Here is a 17,232-nt window from a genome sequence, read left to right as displayed (position 1 = left end):
GTATTGATATAATTGTACACGGATCTAAAGAGAGTGAGGGTAGAGGGATATAAGCAGAATAGAGAGATAAGGAGAAGGCAAAGGGATATTAGAGAGGAACAGAAGAGAGATAAATATTAATCTGATCATAGTATCCAACAGAAGACTCTAGGCATGAATGGAAGAGGGAATTTTGCTCATGAATGACTTATATGTACTTTGTTGAGGGTTCTGAGTAGACAGGATAAAGTGCAAAACAGTATGGGAGGGAAAAGAGTTGTTGGGAATTATGCCAACTGTTAGATGGATGTAGTGAATAGGAGAATAGAAACAGGATTGTTTCTACGATAGTGGTAAAGTTTGGAAAGGTACAGGGAGTGGGTGTCAGGAGTGATAGGTGTATGAGCAAAGCATAATGGTAGAGTAAGGTGGGGTGGTTGAGAAATGGGGTAACGGTAGTGGGCTTCCCACCCTCAGGCTGTTTATGAGAGAAATCAATTTATAGCTGATGCTCAACAATTAACAGAGGAATAAATTATTACAGATTTTCTTTCATTTACCGAATGCAGACAAGAAGAAGCTAGGGATACGAATGTAACTGGCTTACATTATATTATCTAATGGTCAAATAAAAGGATAGTGGACAATTTGTTAAGTGATCCTCAGAGTGTAAGAATTACTAGTTTGTGGAAGAATGTAACAGCCACTTTCCAGCACAGGTCAGCCAGGCATGTATATGATTCTTCATGTTCGACTTGCTTAAATTGCACATTGACTACATTTTTAGTGAAAGCTTTTACAGAAGTGTGCCTTGTTGAAGAACTCCTCCTATTTAAGGGGCAGGAACCAATGTAATGTTCACAGGCTATTGAACAATGGTAATATTCTCAGTGAAAATATTTACAGAGGTGTGCCTGAGTTACTACTGTTTATGGGAAAGAGACCGATATAATGACCACAGGCTACTGCACAATGACAATATATTTGATGAAAACATTCACAGAGGTGTGTCTTGTGGCAAAGCTGCTATTTAAAGGACAGGGACAGATGTAACGCTCAGGTCTATATTATATCATTGAAAAATAAATACATCAAATACGTCTTCATCAACCCGTTTTCAGAGAAAGCCAAAACTCTTCAAATGATTGTTACATCGAAAATTTTCCCAAAGTTAGTAAGCAGTGGGCCAAAGTAACGATTGTATAAAAATAGAAAAATCTAAAACCCACCCTGGTGGGGGGCTGAGCCTTCCACACCCCCCCTCCCCAACTAAATATACAAACTTTGAGACAGCAATACAGTGAGGAAAAGGGCAAATTCCCAAAAATGGCCCACTGGTTACTTACTGTAGGAAAAAATTAGATGTAACAATCATTCATGAAGTTTCGCTGTCACTGAAAATAGGTTGATGAAGAGGTATTCAATGTATTTACATTTCACTGATATACTATAGACTTGTAATGCTCACAGTCTCTGACCTGTGAAAGAAGATGGTAACCAAGTGATAATTCCCTTATTCATGGACACAGATGGTGACCAAGATAATTCCCTCCTTCATAGAAACAGATGTAATTTGGCTTTTCAGACTCTGGATTCAAACAGAATATAATGAATCTCAAAACTGATATGTCCAGCATATAGTAAAGTAGGGCTATCTGAGTGTCAACGAAGAGAAATAATTGCTGTTGGTGCTGGAAATGCCAATCATCCTTAGCTAAGGTAAATATGTTACATCTCATATTAGAGTCCATATACATTACACACTTGACCTATAACTCTGCATACATTCAAAGAGCAGTTCCTCAAATGATTCTTAGCTGGTGGACACAAACAGGTTAGACTTAATGATCCAAATATTCCTTTACTACTTCAGTTTCTATGGTCCCAGTGACTTCCCTATCAGTCACCAGAACTAACAGGAACTAACGGCCTAAATCTACATTTACACCTCTAAGGATATACTATATGCATCATATCATATCATATACACTCATCCTAGTAAACTTATGAAGCCCTCCTCAATTATTGCCCCTCGTCTGTAACAAAAAAAAAAAAAATTTATAGTAAATAACCAGCTTGGCACACTGCACTTTATAAAATGTTGGCATTGTAGAGTCCATCAGAGCAAACCAATTCCAAACCAGGAACATATTTTATCCAGATATTTCTAGTTGCTTTTATAAGAAGCATATATCAACTAAGACATGGAAGTTACTGCACTCCACTTCACACATATCCAAAAGTCACAGTGGGGAAGTCTGGATATTTGTCTGCACAGTTACAGAGATATAGGGGGAATTCAATAAAGTCTACACGTTTTTTTTTTCTGTGTAGGCTTCACACTGCGCTGCTAACATTGGCACAAACATTTTTAGATTCATTAAGCACTGCTGAGCTGCGCACATGTGTGTGCCAACACAGAAAATTCCATGGCATGCAAATCACCTCATAAGCAGGTGAATCGCATGAGGCAGGTAGAGCAATCCAGCAAGCAGACAGTCAGCTCTGCAGTCCCCGTGTCAGTGTCTGTAGTGTACACAGAAAAATTCCGTGTACAGGATTGTAGACAGACAAAAGGGGCTGTAAAAATGTAGGTAGATAAACAGAAATGGCATAGCACACACAGATATGAACAAAACTATCCTCTGTGTGTTCCAAATGTTATAGTAAACATATTAAAATAAATTATTTTTTTTAATAATCTTAGCATGTTTGAGTGGTGTGCCACAGTGCACAAACATACCTTTAAAAAAACCTGGAAAAATCAAATATTAATATCATGAGACAGAAATGCATTACAGGACCCTGCTTGCAGTATCTACAATGATGCACTGATGCTGCTGCTAACGTGGAAGGGCTTGGAAGCATATAGTATCCAGGATGCGAGCAGAGATCCCTATGCAAATGAGGTGGAGATAATGAAAAGCATAATGGGGTAACCATGTCCGCATATCCCCTCCGTGTAGGCAGAGAACCATGTTGGAGTCCACAGAGGAATGAGCGGACATCAAGACAGGGTGTATCCAATAGCTTCCAAGCTGACTGGAGCTTAGCTGCGCCTGTTTGCATGGAGTGCCACTGTGCTGAGCATGGAAGTTTGGGGGGTGCACTGACGGCTAAGCGGTGTTTACCTATGGGGCGGGGAAACTTGCTGCTGGCTTCTACACTGCCCTATTCTACAATACCTGATGATGTTAGCTACCTTAAGACTACCAGCTGATGGTGTAGTAACAAGACAAGCCGTGGCACGTGCAATAAATAGTGTGATCTATAGTGTATAAGCCTAGATAGGTAGGGGTTCTAATCCCACTCAGCCCAACTTGGTACATGTGTATATCCATATGGCATATGGATGATAACCTATGTAAAGTAGACATAGGAAGGGTTTTGGCCCTATGTGAAAAAGTAATTGCCCCTAAACCTATTAACTAGTTGTGCCACCTTTAGCAGCAACAACTGCAATCAACCATTTGCGATAACTGGCAATGAGTCTTTCACATCGCTGTTGATGAATTTTGGTCCATTATTCTTTGCAGAATTGTTTTAATTCAGCCATATTGGAGGGTTTTCATGCATGAACCGCCTTCTTAAGGTCATGCTACAGCATCTCAATTGGATTAAATTCTGGATATTGACTAGGCCACTCCAAAACCTTCATTTTGTTTTTTTAAGCCATTCAGAGGTGGACTTATTGGTGTGTTTTGGATCATTGCCCTGTTGCAGAACCCAAGTGCACTTCAGCTCGAGGTCATGAACTGATGGCCAGACAGTCTCCTTCAGGATTTTTTAGTAGAGAGTAGAATTCATGGTTCCATCAATAACAGCAAGTAGTCCAGGTCCAGAAGCAGCAAAGCAGCCCCAGACCATCACACTACCACCACCATGTTTGACTGTTGGCATGATGTTCGTTTTCTGAAATGCTGTGTTACTTTTACGCCATATGAAACAGGATGCACATCTCCCAGAAAGTTCAACTTTTGTTTCATCAGTCCACAAAATATTTTCCCAAAAGTCTTGGGGTTCATCAAGATGTTTTTTCAATAGTGAGATGAGCCTTTATGTTCTTTTTCTTCAGGAGTGGTTTTCATCTTGGAACTCTGCCATGCATGCCATTTTTGCCCAGTCTCTTTCTAATGGTTGTGTCTTGAACACTGACCTTAACTGAGGCAAGTGAGGCCTGCAGTTCTCTAGATGTTGTTCTGGGTTCTTTTGTGACCTCTTGGATGAGTCATAGCTGCGCTCTTGGGGTACTTTTTGTAGGCCAGCCACTCCTGGGATGGTTCACCACTGTTCCACATTTTTTCCATTTGTGGATAATGGCTCTCATCGTGATTCGCTGGAGTCCCAACGCTTTAGAAATTACTTTGTAACCTTTTCCATACTGACAGATGTCAATTACTTTGTTTCTCATCTGCTCTGGAATTTCTTTACATCACGGCATGATGTTTTCCTTTTTGGGATCTTTTGGCCAACTTCACTTTGTCTGACAGGTTTAATTTAAGTGATCTCTTGATTCAACAGGTCTGGTAGTAATGAGGCCTGGGTGTGGCTAGTGAAATTGAACTCAGCTTTCCCAAAAATGTGATTAACCACAGTTACTTCATGATTTAACAGGGGGTGTCAATTATTTTTTCACATAGGACCATGTAGGTTTGGATAGTTTTTTTTTCCTTAATAAATAAAATCATCACTTAAAAACTTAATTTTGTGTTTACTTGGGTTATCTTTGTCTAATAATTAAATTTGTTTCATGATCTGAGACATTTAAGTGTGACAAACATGCAAAGAAATAAGAAATCAGAAAGGGGCAATACTTTTTCATTGCACTCTATGTGTGACTTGGCGTGTCCTGTATGTAGTGAATGGAAGTTTTGCTAGCCTGAATGTGGCCATGTTTGTGTGTGAGGCTGTTACAGCATTATGCATCATGTTTTGGGGCCATAGCACATGTTAACGTAACTAGCATAATGGCCATACAGCCATCACAATCAGAGACATCTGTATACCCCTTAGTATAGGGCCAGCACATGTTACTACAGTCCAAGAGGGACTCAGGCAGATGCCGTGTGTTGAGATGAAGGCCAACCAGCCAATCAAACATATAGCATGTGCTGAGGTGCACTGAGGTACTCTGTGTATCATCAGGCAGGGTCTGTTTCGAGGGTGTGTTTATGTCTGCTAGACAAATATCTCTAGCACAAGCATGTTGTACTAACATCACACAGCAGGTTAATGTCCTTACAGTGAGTCATCCATCTACTATGCACCCTACAGATAGGCAGCGTATGCACTCCAGCAAAGTCACACCTTGCCCTGTAGAAGACTTTATCACAAATTATGAATGCATGAGTATGCTGACTGCTGCCATTGTCCTTGGCAGACTGTCATACAGATGTGAACCTATGGAGTATGCACGTATACCTCTGTACCTTGCTGAAGTCATATTTATGCTGTGCTGTCATCCCATGATGTGCCGCTTCACTGCTGCCATGTGTCCATAGGTTATCCCCTCAGACTCCTGCAACAGAAACATACACAGGTCTCTGACATACTTATCACTGTGTAACAATAACGCCAGTACAACATCATGCAACATAGGTTTAACAAAAGTATGTTGCGTACTCATGACACATGCCAGCATACAGTATATGTTGGTGACCACTACAAGTGGCATGCAAAACAATATTGCATTACACAAGTATATGTCAAGTAATATAGTCACCCTGTGCATCAGACACATAGCTTCATTCCCATGCATTGATGGAATGATGACAGGGAAGTGGTAAAGGTATCATCAACCAAAAAAAACGAGGAACCAGTCAAAAAGGTAGCTAATAAACAAAACAGACTGGATTTCGAAGACAGAAAAACTCCACTCTTTATTGGCTAGTACATACAAGCTTAACGGTCCACAAGACATGCATTTTCATCTGGGCACCTCCCAGACTTCATCAGAAATTTCTGATGAAGTCTGGGAGGTGCCTGGATGAAAATGCAAGTCTTGTGGAGCATTAAGCTTGTATGTACTAGCCAATAAAGAGTGGAGTTTTTTCTGTCTTCGAAATCCAGTCTGTTTTGTTTATTAGCACAGGTATCATCACTTGCACAGGGTGATGTGTGGGAGCTGCTGGAGGCCTAGGCTGGCCCAAACGGTTGACAGCATGTGTGAGAGTCAGGAAGAGGAGTGGGTTAGATGGGGCATGGAGAGGTGCTGTGTGTGTCTGTAGGTGACCTGCATGTGACAGTGGTGTGTGTGTGTGTGTACACAGTCAAGATCAGTGCTAGCCCTACACATGAATATGTTGGACAGCTGTGGACTGTACATGGTAGAGTTGACAGTTCACCATCTCCGGCCCTGAACAAGGGAACTGGCTCTGACAGGAGTTGCACTGGCACCACCATGCCCAAGGTCAGATGTGGGTGCTAGTCCCTAATGCTGACTGCTGTCTGCTGGGACTGTGTCCACCACGGGACCACCTAGGACCACATGCCCATGGTCTGCCACATTGTTGTGTGGACAGCACACTCCCCTCTGCAGTGCTGGATATAATGCAACTACAGGAGTGTAACTGCGCATGGCCGCATGGACTCTCAGCAGATGGTGTTACTGACCTACGTCCACGGGTCTGACACCCAACTCCAACCACATGTTCCAGCACAGACAATGTGTGGTCCAAGACAGACACTGTCACAGCCCAACATCTGTCCACTCCATCAGTGAAATGATCCAGAGTGTCCCCAGTGTGGTGGAGGCAGTAACGGATGTCAGACTGTGCTGCATCCATAACCCTAAGCATACATCTGGTGTTTTGTTCAGAACATGCTTGTTTATCCATGATGGCCTGAAATATGCACCGAGTGGCCTGTGATGTGACACCTGAAACAGGTGGTGGATGGACAACAGTCTTCCTATAAGCACCCATGTAAATCCGCCTGTGTGGGACCTTGCCAGCAGTCTGGCTATGACCACTGTCTACACTCACTGAAGCCATAGTTGCCACACTGACCTGTTCAATGTCTCCCCCCTCTGACCTCCCCATATATGAGGCCTGTGGGGACTGGGTATGTGTGGGCATACTGACTATCTGCGGTGACAATGGGGACAGAAGAGGGAAATCAACCTTTGGGACAGATTCTGCCCCCAGCAACCCCACATGTGCCTCACTGTGTCCACCATCATCATCAGAGTCCGAAGAGGCACTGACATCAAGTGGTGTGGTGGAGAGACACCAACATCCCCTGGTCACCCATGGAAACCAAAACAAAAAGCACTACATTACTACCTGCCCTATTATGTATGGAATATCCACAAAGAGTCATAATAATGAGGATCCACAACTGCATTACCAATCTCGCATCTTCTCATCTCCACTTTCATGCACAACAGACCTCCTCACAACAACATACACATTTGACTCAAGGCCTTTATAACAAGCACATCAGATAAATCACATGACACTTGGCCGGTACAATGTACCTTTTAGGTAAACAATATGACACTATACCTGATAACACAGCACATAAAACCCAGTACACCTATCTTAACAAATATATACAACTACAAGTTTCAATGCCTAAGGTATGTACCATCAACCTTTCAATATGTACAAAGCGTGTCAGGTTAATTGCCTCATGTACACCAGGAGACTTATTTAATGTGAATTATAACTGTAAAAGTGTTTCTGCTCATTCAGCTACACTTCTGTGATTACCCACTCTAGGAAACTTAGGTAACTGTTACAGACTGGAACATAGAAATATTTTACTCTGGTTATACACAACATTACCTGTACATAGGGTATTATCCTGGCACTTGCCCTTAATAGCATATGTATTTATGTTCCATACAACAGTAACAAGCTTACCAGACACAGGACCATGGCTGTGGACAACTCCTGACAGACCTGTAAAAAGGTGAGGGTGAGGTAATTTCAGTACCACTGCAAGTTGCAGCACAACAAGGTAATACCTGCATATATATCACATATACAGTAGCTACTGTATTACTTCATGTACTACTGACATTCTGAGCATGAGTGTGCAACTGACCCAAACCCCCCCCAAGCACACAGACCTGACTCCCACATAAAGTTATGTTATGCCTGACAGAATAACTGCTACAGTATTACAATGGTGATCACAGTAAGCTTACCTGCACGCTCCTCTGCTGTGGACACTGTGGCACCCACCTCCACAATGTGTGATGGATGCCTGGAAGCTGTTGTGTATCCCTGTGTAAACAGGAATTCCTCAGTGGCTGTGAGTGGTTGTTCCATTGCAAGCCCTCCACTAGTGATGGCACAATCCCTGGCTACATCAGCTGCCCTTCGTTGTGCAGCATTCACCATGTCTGTAGCATGGTGTCAAACCTGCTTGTATGTCCTGTCCTGGTGGCCAGTCTCATTCACATCCCGGACAAGGTCTGCCTACAGTGCAGCCTACTGTTCCCTGTTATGCCTCCCCCTGGATAGGAGGATGCAATGATTTTGCCATATTCCTTGAAGTATTAGTTTATTCTCCGCATCTGAAAATGGGGCATGCCTTTTGCGATACATTAGTCTTGACATACACCAAAAAGGAAACACATTACAGGATCAAATACATGGATGTCCACTATGTAAAGATACAGCAAGAACAAAATGGCCAGCACTATCCACTGCTTGCTCACACGTCATACCTCACAGTGTGACAATATACTATGTGTGTGGATACAACCAAGATAATGTCATTACTGAGGTAGTTCCAGGGGGTGCCATGAGGGATTCTGCTGTATGATCATACACCCAACACTCCAGTCCACTGTGGTGTGCCCTAAGGTCAGCCACCCAATAATATGTCATAAGACCAGTATCAGACAAATAGCAGTGTGCTATTATGACCACTACATTGGGACAGTCCAAGAACAGCAGTGTGTCACACTGACAAAAGATAATGCAACCCTGATATATTGTACATCCCCTGTATGAGAAAGACAGCAGGGTATCAATGACATGTCATTACATCAGGTCTAAGACAGGCTTACCACTGTACTCCCTATTCCACATACCCATATCCTGCCATCAGCATCCTGTTATACACAAAAAACAGTTACATACCTGGTGCAGTTCAGTACTCCTCTGATGAAATGCGCTACTAGTACTGTTTCGCAAAGGTGTGTTCTGTGTGAGGAAAGCCTCAACCAGAATGTTTGCCCATAGCCAGCTGCTTGCATTTTAACATGCTGCTCATTAGCATGTAATTTCCTCTAAACCATTTTGTGACTCTGATATGATAATTGCAGCCAAAACAGCTGAGATGCACTATCATTAGACAATGATGTTCAACCACTGTGCAGTGCAGAAGGTCTTCATGTAGAACAGGCCCCCTTTCTTAGCTGTTGAGATGGACATTACTGGGATAAGGATACTACATCATCACAGAGGGAAGATCTGTAGCAGTAACCTTTACATACAGCTGTGTGTACCAAAGGCTGCAGCTGCTGCTGCAGGTAATAGACATAGGCAGTGAGTGTGAACACTTTGGAGAACAACAAGCTGCAGGTGTATCTGTGTCAGCTGTATCAGCCTTGTAATAGAGGCAGAGCCCTTTTACACTCCAATTATGGCATGTGTTTAAGGTACGTATGTTAGGCAACTGTGTCAATAACAGAGTACTATCTGACATAGTGATGCTACAGGGATATGTGATGTGTGTCCCTACCTGCAGGCCTGTGACTTGCAGCAGTGAAAAGCAGTTAACTACTTTGCAATGCTTTGTGTGGATAATGAGTGCATGAGTCATTCATTAATTGCTGCCTTCACAATAATGCAACTGAAATGCAACACAACACTGGATTTGAACCCAGGACTGTGTGTGGCAAAATGTACTGCATGCAAGGCATTTAACAGACTGTGCTACTGAGTCACTGCTACAGTGGGTGTATTTGCAAGATACATGTGTACACATATAGGCTGTGACATACATTTACTACATCCATCAGTATGTGCATGGCTTTATATGGATGTATTTCTGCACCAAGGTCCCAGATGAATATGTATTATCCCATGATTGCCTTAATAGGTGACTTTCTACATGGTGCTGATAAAAGGGCACATTTACCTGCTATCAAAGGCCTCAGTTACATCCATTATCATAGGTTTGGCTGTCTAGTGGTGTCCAAGGCACTCTCCCATTTACTCCATTACTTTTTATTCTAGTTATGTTTGCGTGGGCAGCTCTGCTGAAACATGCCTAATGACTGTAATTGGCAATTACTTTGTTTTGTTTAAACCACCTGTTTTAAGTAAAGTTGAATAGCGGGTAAATGCAGTGTGCTGCAGGCGTGATGGACTTGTGTTCAAAACATGGCAGAGGTGTTTATTTACAATGCTAGAAACACACATAGTCATTTATAGCTCTATTTATCTGAGCTTAGCGAAGCTGTGCCATGGAATGCATCATGCACTAAAAAATATTAAGAAAAGAAAAAAAGGGAGAGAGGAAAGTGATGAAATGGGGAGAAGCAGAGTGAAAAACATAGTGAAAGGCAGGGAGGCATGTGCAGGAAGGGTGTAGGAAAGAACCATAGCTATCCATTTCTTATACAGCAACAACTTTGCACTTTGACAGAATTTGTAGATGAATTTGGATTCTCAAACCTCAGAGAGAGGGTTAAGGACAACATAACTGCATTGTCAAGCCAATTGGACCGAATTATGTGTCCATCGGACATGTGCAAAATGGAGAGCTATGTATGGGATGATATTTTTTTTTGGGGGGGGGGGCAGGTGCTCTTTTTTTTTTAAGTTGAGGGTGGAAAGTTGGGGAAGGGACATAGGTACATGTGGAGAAGGTAAGTTGGCATTTGTAAACAGACATGAAAGATCAGACAGCAGACAGGGGCAGTGTGTGACACATGAGGGAAGGTGAACACCTTGGACAGGGAGGGTGTTGTGGAATCAAAGTCCCATGTGCCTTCAGACAGCAGCAGTGTGACTCACATTCCCACCCATGGGACTGTCGACACTGCTTCATCACTGCCCCGAGGGTGTCTGTGCTGGAGGTTAGGCACCAGGGCAAGGCTGCTCCACCAGGGTGGCCAGCATGCTCTCAATCTGGCGCAGGTGGCGGTCACAGCCATGGTGGCTATACTGCGCATTAAGACTGGCAGCTTCATATGGGTGACAACACCCCTCCACCACCATTCCCAGAGGTTTGCTGGGCCCCGTCCCCTACGGCGGTACTACCCAATGCTGCAGGTAGTGTGCAACAAAACATTAAGTAACATAACAGTCAATATGGTAACAGCACACCAGTAAATAGTAAACCATAGGGCCAACAGCACAATTAAACAAATATGTCAATATTGCATCATAACAACACATAACAATAATCAACCACATTTTCCAATATATAGTTAGCTTAACAATATATATTATTAAATCATAATAAAACATATCAATAATGAAACACATTTTTCCAAAATACAGTTAGTTTAACAAACTATGTTAATATTAAATCATAATAATAAATACCAGTAACAAATAAATGAAAATAAGGGCTGGAGAGAGAGAGAAAAATTCCATCATTGACACTGCAGATTATATCCATCAGTACACCAAAATATATGCTCTACAGGTGTGTAGTATCAGGTTTGAGTACAGTGACTACAATTCTCCTATAGGTGATGTAACACGTACATACCTCTCAAGCTGTTAGCATGGGTTAGTATGGGCCAAGCAGTAACAAATGCAGGTACACCAAGAACAATTTCACATAATATGGTCTTACATAACTACTCAGGTGCTCTGTAAACAGATTTGGTAATACATTGCATTCCAGGTAATAATTTATCTTCTAATTATGTGACAGACGGATTAGGCAGTTTTAATTACATTAAGAGAAATTGTGACACTTGAGAGGCATGTTTGTGTAAATAAGTAAATCAGACAGCCGTCATGCCTTACTTGGCAGGCATGGGAGTAGAACCCAATAGCTGTGACTGCAGGGGACATCTGCAGATAATGTAATAATTGACTGCAGCAACTTAGTACAGACATGCAAGGGATACAGCCATAGTGGGATTACACAGCTTTATTTATGACTCAGCAATGCTGATGACCACATTCTTGGTATTGATGTTAACATTCTGTGAAATCTAAACATGCTATCTGCTCATAATATGGGCCACCTCACACATATATTTATTACATTCCTGGTGAGAGAGAAAATGTGAGCATTACTTAACTGATACGGAAAATTTAGTGCTACACAACACTGGATTCGAACCTAAGATTGCGGCAAAATGTATTGCATACAAAGCATTTAACAGACTGAGCTACTGAGTCACTGCTGACTATTGAGTGACTGATACATGCCTGGAGATCACCTGGAACTATTCTATGAAATGAGCAATACAAGTTACAGGACACTCCTCTAGCATTTTAGTGCTATTACAGTTTTATAGCAGACTGCAGTAAGAGTACACATGCAAGGAATACAACCATACTGCATATATGAAAAAAGCTGCAGTTTAGAATTAACAGTGCTAGTGACCACATTTTATTGTTACTGGTTTGAAATATCTGAGAAGTCCACAAACAATATCTGCCCATAGACTGGGCTACCTCACTCATATACCTTTATTACCTGACATCTGAGGAAGAGATGGCATTATATGACAGATACTGGCCTGGAGACAGCCTTGGACAGAACTATGAGTTGAGCAATACAGTTTGCAGACCATTAGATTTGCTGGCTACAGCTATTACAGTGTTACACTTGACTGCAGCAACCTTATCATAGACAATTAATGCATACAGCTCAACCTCAATGGTTTTGACAACACAATTCTGCTGAACAACATTTTGCTTACTTTTACTGGTATTGCTGATGCTTTACTTAAATACAGTTATTACTGTTCATTTATTGCACTACAGTTCTACAGATCTAATTGCCCATTTATTGCACTACAGTTTTACATGCCCATTTATTGCAGTACAGTTTTTCTTGTGTGTACTTTACTGCAGTAAATGCTTTACTCTTCCTTGCTTATTGTGTTACAGTTGGCATACTAAATCCATACTTAGCATGCTCACAGTGCAACTTGGTCAGGCGACCGGCATGGGACTTGACATTGCAAGCCCTCTCAACTGCAGCTGTTGGGAGAGAAGCACACCATTATGCATACCAGTTTTGCAGACATTCAGCTTGCATTTTGGTTAGAGAGAGAAAGACATACTTACATACTTGTAAAGCATTCCCAGCTCGAGCTTCCTGGACCCAGATGTCCAGGATTCCCCTCTTCCTCTTTTTCAGGTCATCAAAATGGTGATGACACTGCTCACCTGTGTGGGAGATACCAGTAACACTGGTGAGTTCCCTGGCCAAACGGTCCCAGGCCTCCGCCTTACATTCTCACCCCTGGAATCCACCCTGCATCAGCCGGGGTTCATGGTAATTTATAAAGAGCCCGACCATGACCATGGACTCCTGAATGCCCCATTACTGTACCCAAAAGGGCACACCTTTGCCAGCACCACCAGCCATACCAACAGATGACTGAACTCCAAGGACTGTTGCAGAATTTCCACCTATTGGGCTTAATATAAGCTGTTCCCCCACCCTTACACATCATTCAGCAACTTTCAAAACAGTATTGCATCGCTTCGCAGCACACAAACCAGCTAAGTGAATCAAAGCAGCACGAAAACCCACAAAAACGTGGTCTGAGCAAGGCTTCGCACTGGGCAAAAATTGGTAGCTGTTAGTATGTTTATGCACTGCTTAGCATGAATGAGCAGTGCTTAGCAGAGTGCAGCAGTGCCAAAATTCACAATACTGTAAGGAAATTAAAGAAAAAATAGTACATTCATTTACAGACCTATTCTGCCTGTTATGGACTCGAACACAGGACCTACCACACATAAGACCGTAACTCTACCCATGGAGCTAGTTGGATGTCATAATAACTAGTATACCTTCACATATACTAATAGACTACCTGTTAGTGCTGCTGAGCACCATGCCACACAGTGCAAACACGCTTAAACACACCTATAAATAATTAATTACATCCAGTTTCTATTTTTAGATGTCTGGCAGATGTCTGCCATGTATGCATAAGCTCTGCTTGGCTCTGCTGAGCACTGCACAGCACCATGCAAACGTATGTGAAAAAATAAATAAATAAATTTAATTATGATAATTACATCTGGTTTCTATATTTAGATGTCTGCAAGATGCCCAAACATGCAGTAAAAAAATATAAACATATTATAAAAAACATAACACATCATAAAAATGACTTATCAGACAGCTGAGACACTTCACAACATTACAACAGTGGGAAGGAGCATTACCAGGAGCCTCACATTCATCTGCAGTCACGGGTAGCTTCTACACCTCTCCCTACACTGATTCAATATCCATGTTCCTCGGCTCTCCCTCAGCAGGGAGCCATCATTAATATGCATGGCGCGCTGCTGAGGGGGAACCATGGCTGTGTACATGGATACATTCCATGTAGGCTCTACACTGGGCCTACACAGATTTCATTAAATCCTGAGAATACTCATTCACAATATGGAAAAATAACCAGTCCTAATGTTCCGTGCTATGTCATAGATTCCTCAAGGATGGCTCACATCCTTCATTTGTGTGTATTGCTATTTAGTGCCCATTTAAGGAAAAAGGGATTATGAAATCCCACCAAATTAACTCCCAATAATTAGAACATTTGGAAGGTGCATATCACATGAATTAGTCATTAGTAACAAAGGCACGTATCATCATATCACACTTTCCACATGACCAACATACTACACAAATTCACACTTCTTTTCTAAAGTAAATCAAATTTTTAGCTTAATCTGCACTCCATATTTATAAATCATTGCACTAAATAATATTATGTAGTACACACAGTATTGTGATTATGCAGGGAATGTGAGAAGTTAAACTTAATAAGCACCTTTTTGATATAATAAAAGTGCTTAACAAAAGTTTGTTAAGCATTAGACTTGTGCTATTCCAGTAACAGTAGCTGATACCATCCACAAAGTACAACAGGGAGAGTCTAAAACAGCTTTAAAAATTACAAAGCACTTCACTATCACAATAAAATTAAATTAAAAAAGGACTGTGGCAGTGAAGTGTCTAACACCTTCTGGCTATTCTCTAGGGGGTACACCAAGTGTTTATTCACTTTTAAAGCTGTAAAGCTGTAACTTTTAAAGCTGTAAAACACTTTTTACTCCATTTCTTTTTTTCCTCTATGTACTACAAAGAATTATGATTAGGCCTCACCGATCTCATAAATTATTTATGTACTCTTTAAATGAATGTAAAGAGTCAACCTGAGAGCTTCTCTACTCTCCTGAGAGGAACTTCTTGACAGTCACATTTTGAACACATAAATTGGTTATGACTGGGGACCTGGTCATAATCTGCTGTCTGATGTGGGCCTCATAAATGCCCAGCAGGTTGGCAGTATGAAGACAATCAAAACTACATGTTCATTAAGGAAGAATCAGAATATGTAAAGCTGGACATAGTATGCATATTAGGAGTTATTGTAGGACCATAAGAAATCCTATAACAATTTATAGAATGGCATAATAAATTATAAAATGAAAAATTGATGAGTAAGCAAAACTTAAGAGGGAACTTAATTAACTGTAACTCTTATGTTCACCACTAATGTGTACCATCAGTTACAGATTTACAAACCATCCTACAAGAGCAAAAATACTGACTCACACCAGAATATTTACCAGCCACCAATGGGAGAAGACATCCTTCAGCACAGTCCCCTAAAAAGAAAAAACATCTCGTAGTACAACACTTTAAACATAAGTAAACTGAACTAATAACATTATAATTTCTGTCTAAACAAAAATCTTTTCAAACAACTTAACTCATCAAGCAATCAAGATATTGAGTATAACTTTGCTGCAAAACTCATTAACATGAACTAAATATTCCAGCACAGATAAAAAAAATGAAAAATAAAACATGATAAGAAAAAAAAAAAAAAAAAAAAAAAAAAAAATTATTTCTTGGTTTAACAACTATGTATTATATATTGAACTTTATAACACCTAACTTTGTACAGAAAGCAGCTAATGCCTTCCTTTTACTTAGGTGTTTTACTTGTCTTATTTTTACACTCGTATTACCTGTACTAATATCACTGCATTCTTGCTTATTGCCTTTGTAAAATGTGTTATGTTTATTATCTTGTTTGTAACCTTGGAGCTTTTCTCCTCGGGCCTCCACTGAAAATGGACACAAATCCAGCTGGACTAGCCCGGTCAACAAATGTAAAATAAATAAATAAATAAATAAATAAGCCAAGAAGAACAATAAAACAGGCAAAAGCTTTAGCCCCTTATACTGTGATTCTGTACATGTCCCATGGGGTTCCATGGGATACCCACCCCTTCATATTATTATCTTCCTGAATTGCCACAGAGTCTGTTCTAATTTACTTACTTTTCTGTTTGGCCCCAGTTTAAGTGGAGGACATACTATGACCTGTTTATGTTTTGAAGGTATATTTTCTTTTATATGTCATACCATTATAGTAACATGTATCTCATCTAGCTGTCTAGTAATCCCCCCATTTAAACCAGTTTTTATCTTTCTTCATTCAAGTACAACCTCTTTAACGTATTTTCTCCCTGTTATAAATCTCATCCATTAGGAATGTAAGAACAAGTGATCATGATGATCAAAATATGCCCAGATTTATAAACTTTTAAGTACTCATACTTAAACATTCGTGTCTCCTTTTTCAAGCAATGAGTTCTGTACATCTCCTTTTTTACCTTCTTCTAGCTTTGGTGGTCTTGCCTCCTTCCATAATCGAGTAATCAGTTTCTTTATCTTTACTATTAGCAGAGTAATTTTTTTAGCAGGAAAGATGGCTCCATTGTGTCATCATATCCCAACAATAAGAGGGCAGGGATGAGTATTACCTCTACCTCAAAGACTCTTCTCAGGAACTCTGTTATCTGTTCCTTAAAACCTTCTAGGTCCTGCAGCAGAAAATATTTGTGGAGGCATTTTTAGGAAAACAAATATATGCCTTCTTGCTTTAGTGGCATACATTAGTAACCTGTTTCTCTGTGTAGCTCCTATGCTCAGATATATATGAATATAAAGACAAAATTTCAGTTTAAGTCAGCTAGGGCTTTCATCACCCAGCTCGCCAACATTTTTCCATCAAAGGGTGTTTCCCTGGTTTGCAGTAAGAAGATGACTGATGTAGGC

General features: G+C 40.8%; 1 protein-coding gene across 10 annotated transcripts in view; it reads right to left on the bottom strand.

The window, feature by feature from the left end:
- The window catches only part of PKNOX2 (PBX/knotted 1 homeobox 2), a 3,468,198-nt gene that overhangs the window by 2,134,387 nt on the left and 1,316,579 nt on the right, over nt 1-17,232 (bottom strand). For 2 of the 10 annotated variants that reach the window (XM_044081210.1, XM_044081216.1), the window contains one exon: nt 15,732-15,770. The exons of 7 other annotated variants lie outside the window; for them this stretch is intronic. The gene's annotated coding sequence lies outside the window, so the exon portion shown is untranslated. Of the gene's footprint in view, nt 1-15,717; nt 15,771-17,232 lie in introns of all 10 variants that reach the window. One more of the 10 variants, XM_044081207.1, reaches the window with a different exon arrangement.

This window comes from Protopterus annectens, chromosome 8.part0 (genome assembly GCF_019279795.1).
Source record: "Protopterus annectens isolate FY-2018-M chromosome 8.part0, PAN1.0, whole genome shotgun sequence".
NCBI lineage: Eukaryota > Metazoa > Chordata > Ceratodontiformes > Protopteridae > Protopterus > Protopterus annectens.
Note: the sequence above shows the minus strand (reverse complement) of the source record. Positions and strands in the feature narration are given on the sequence as shown.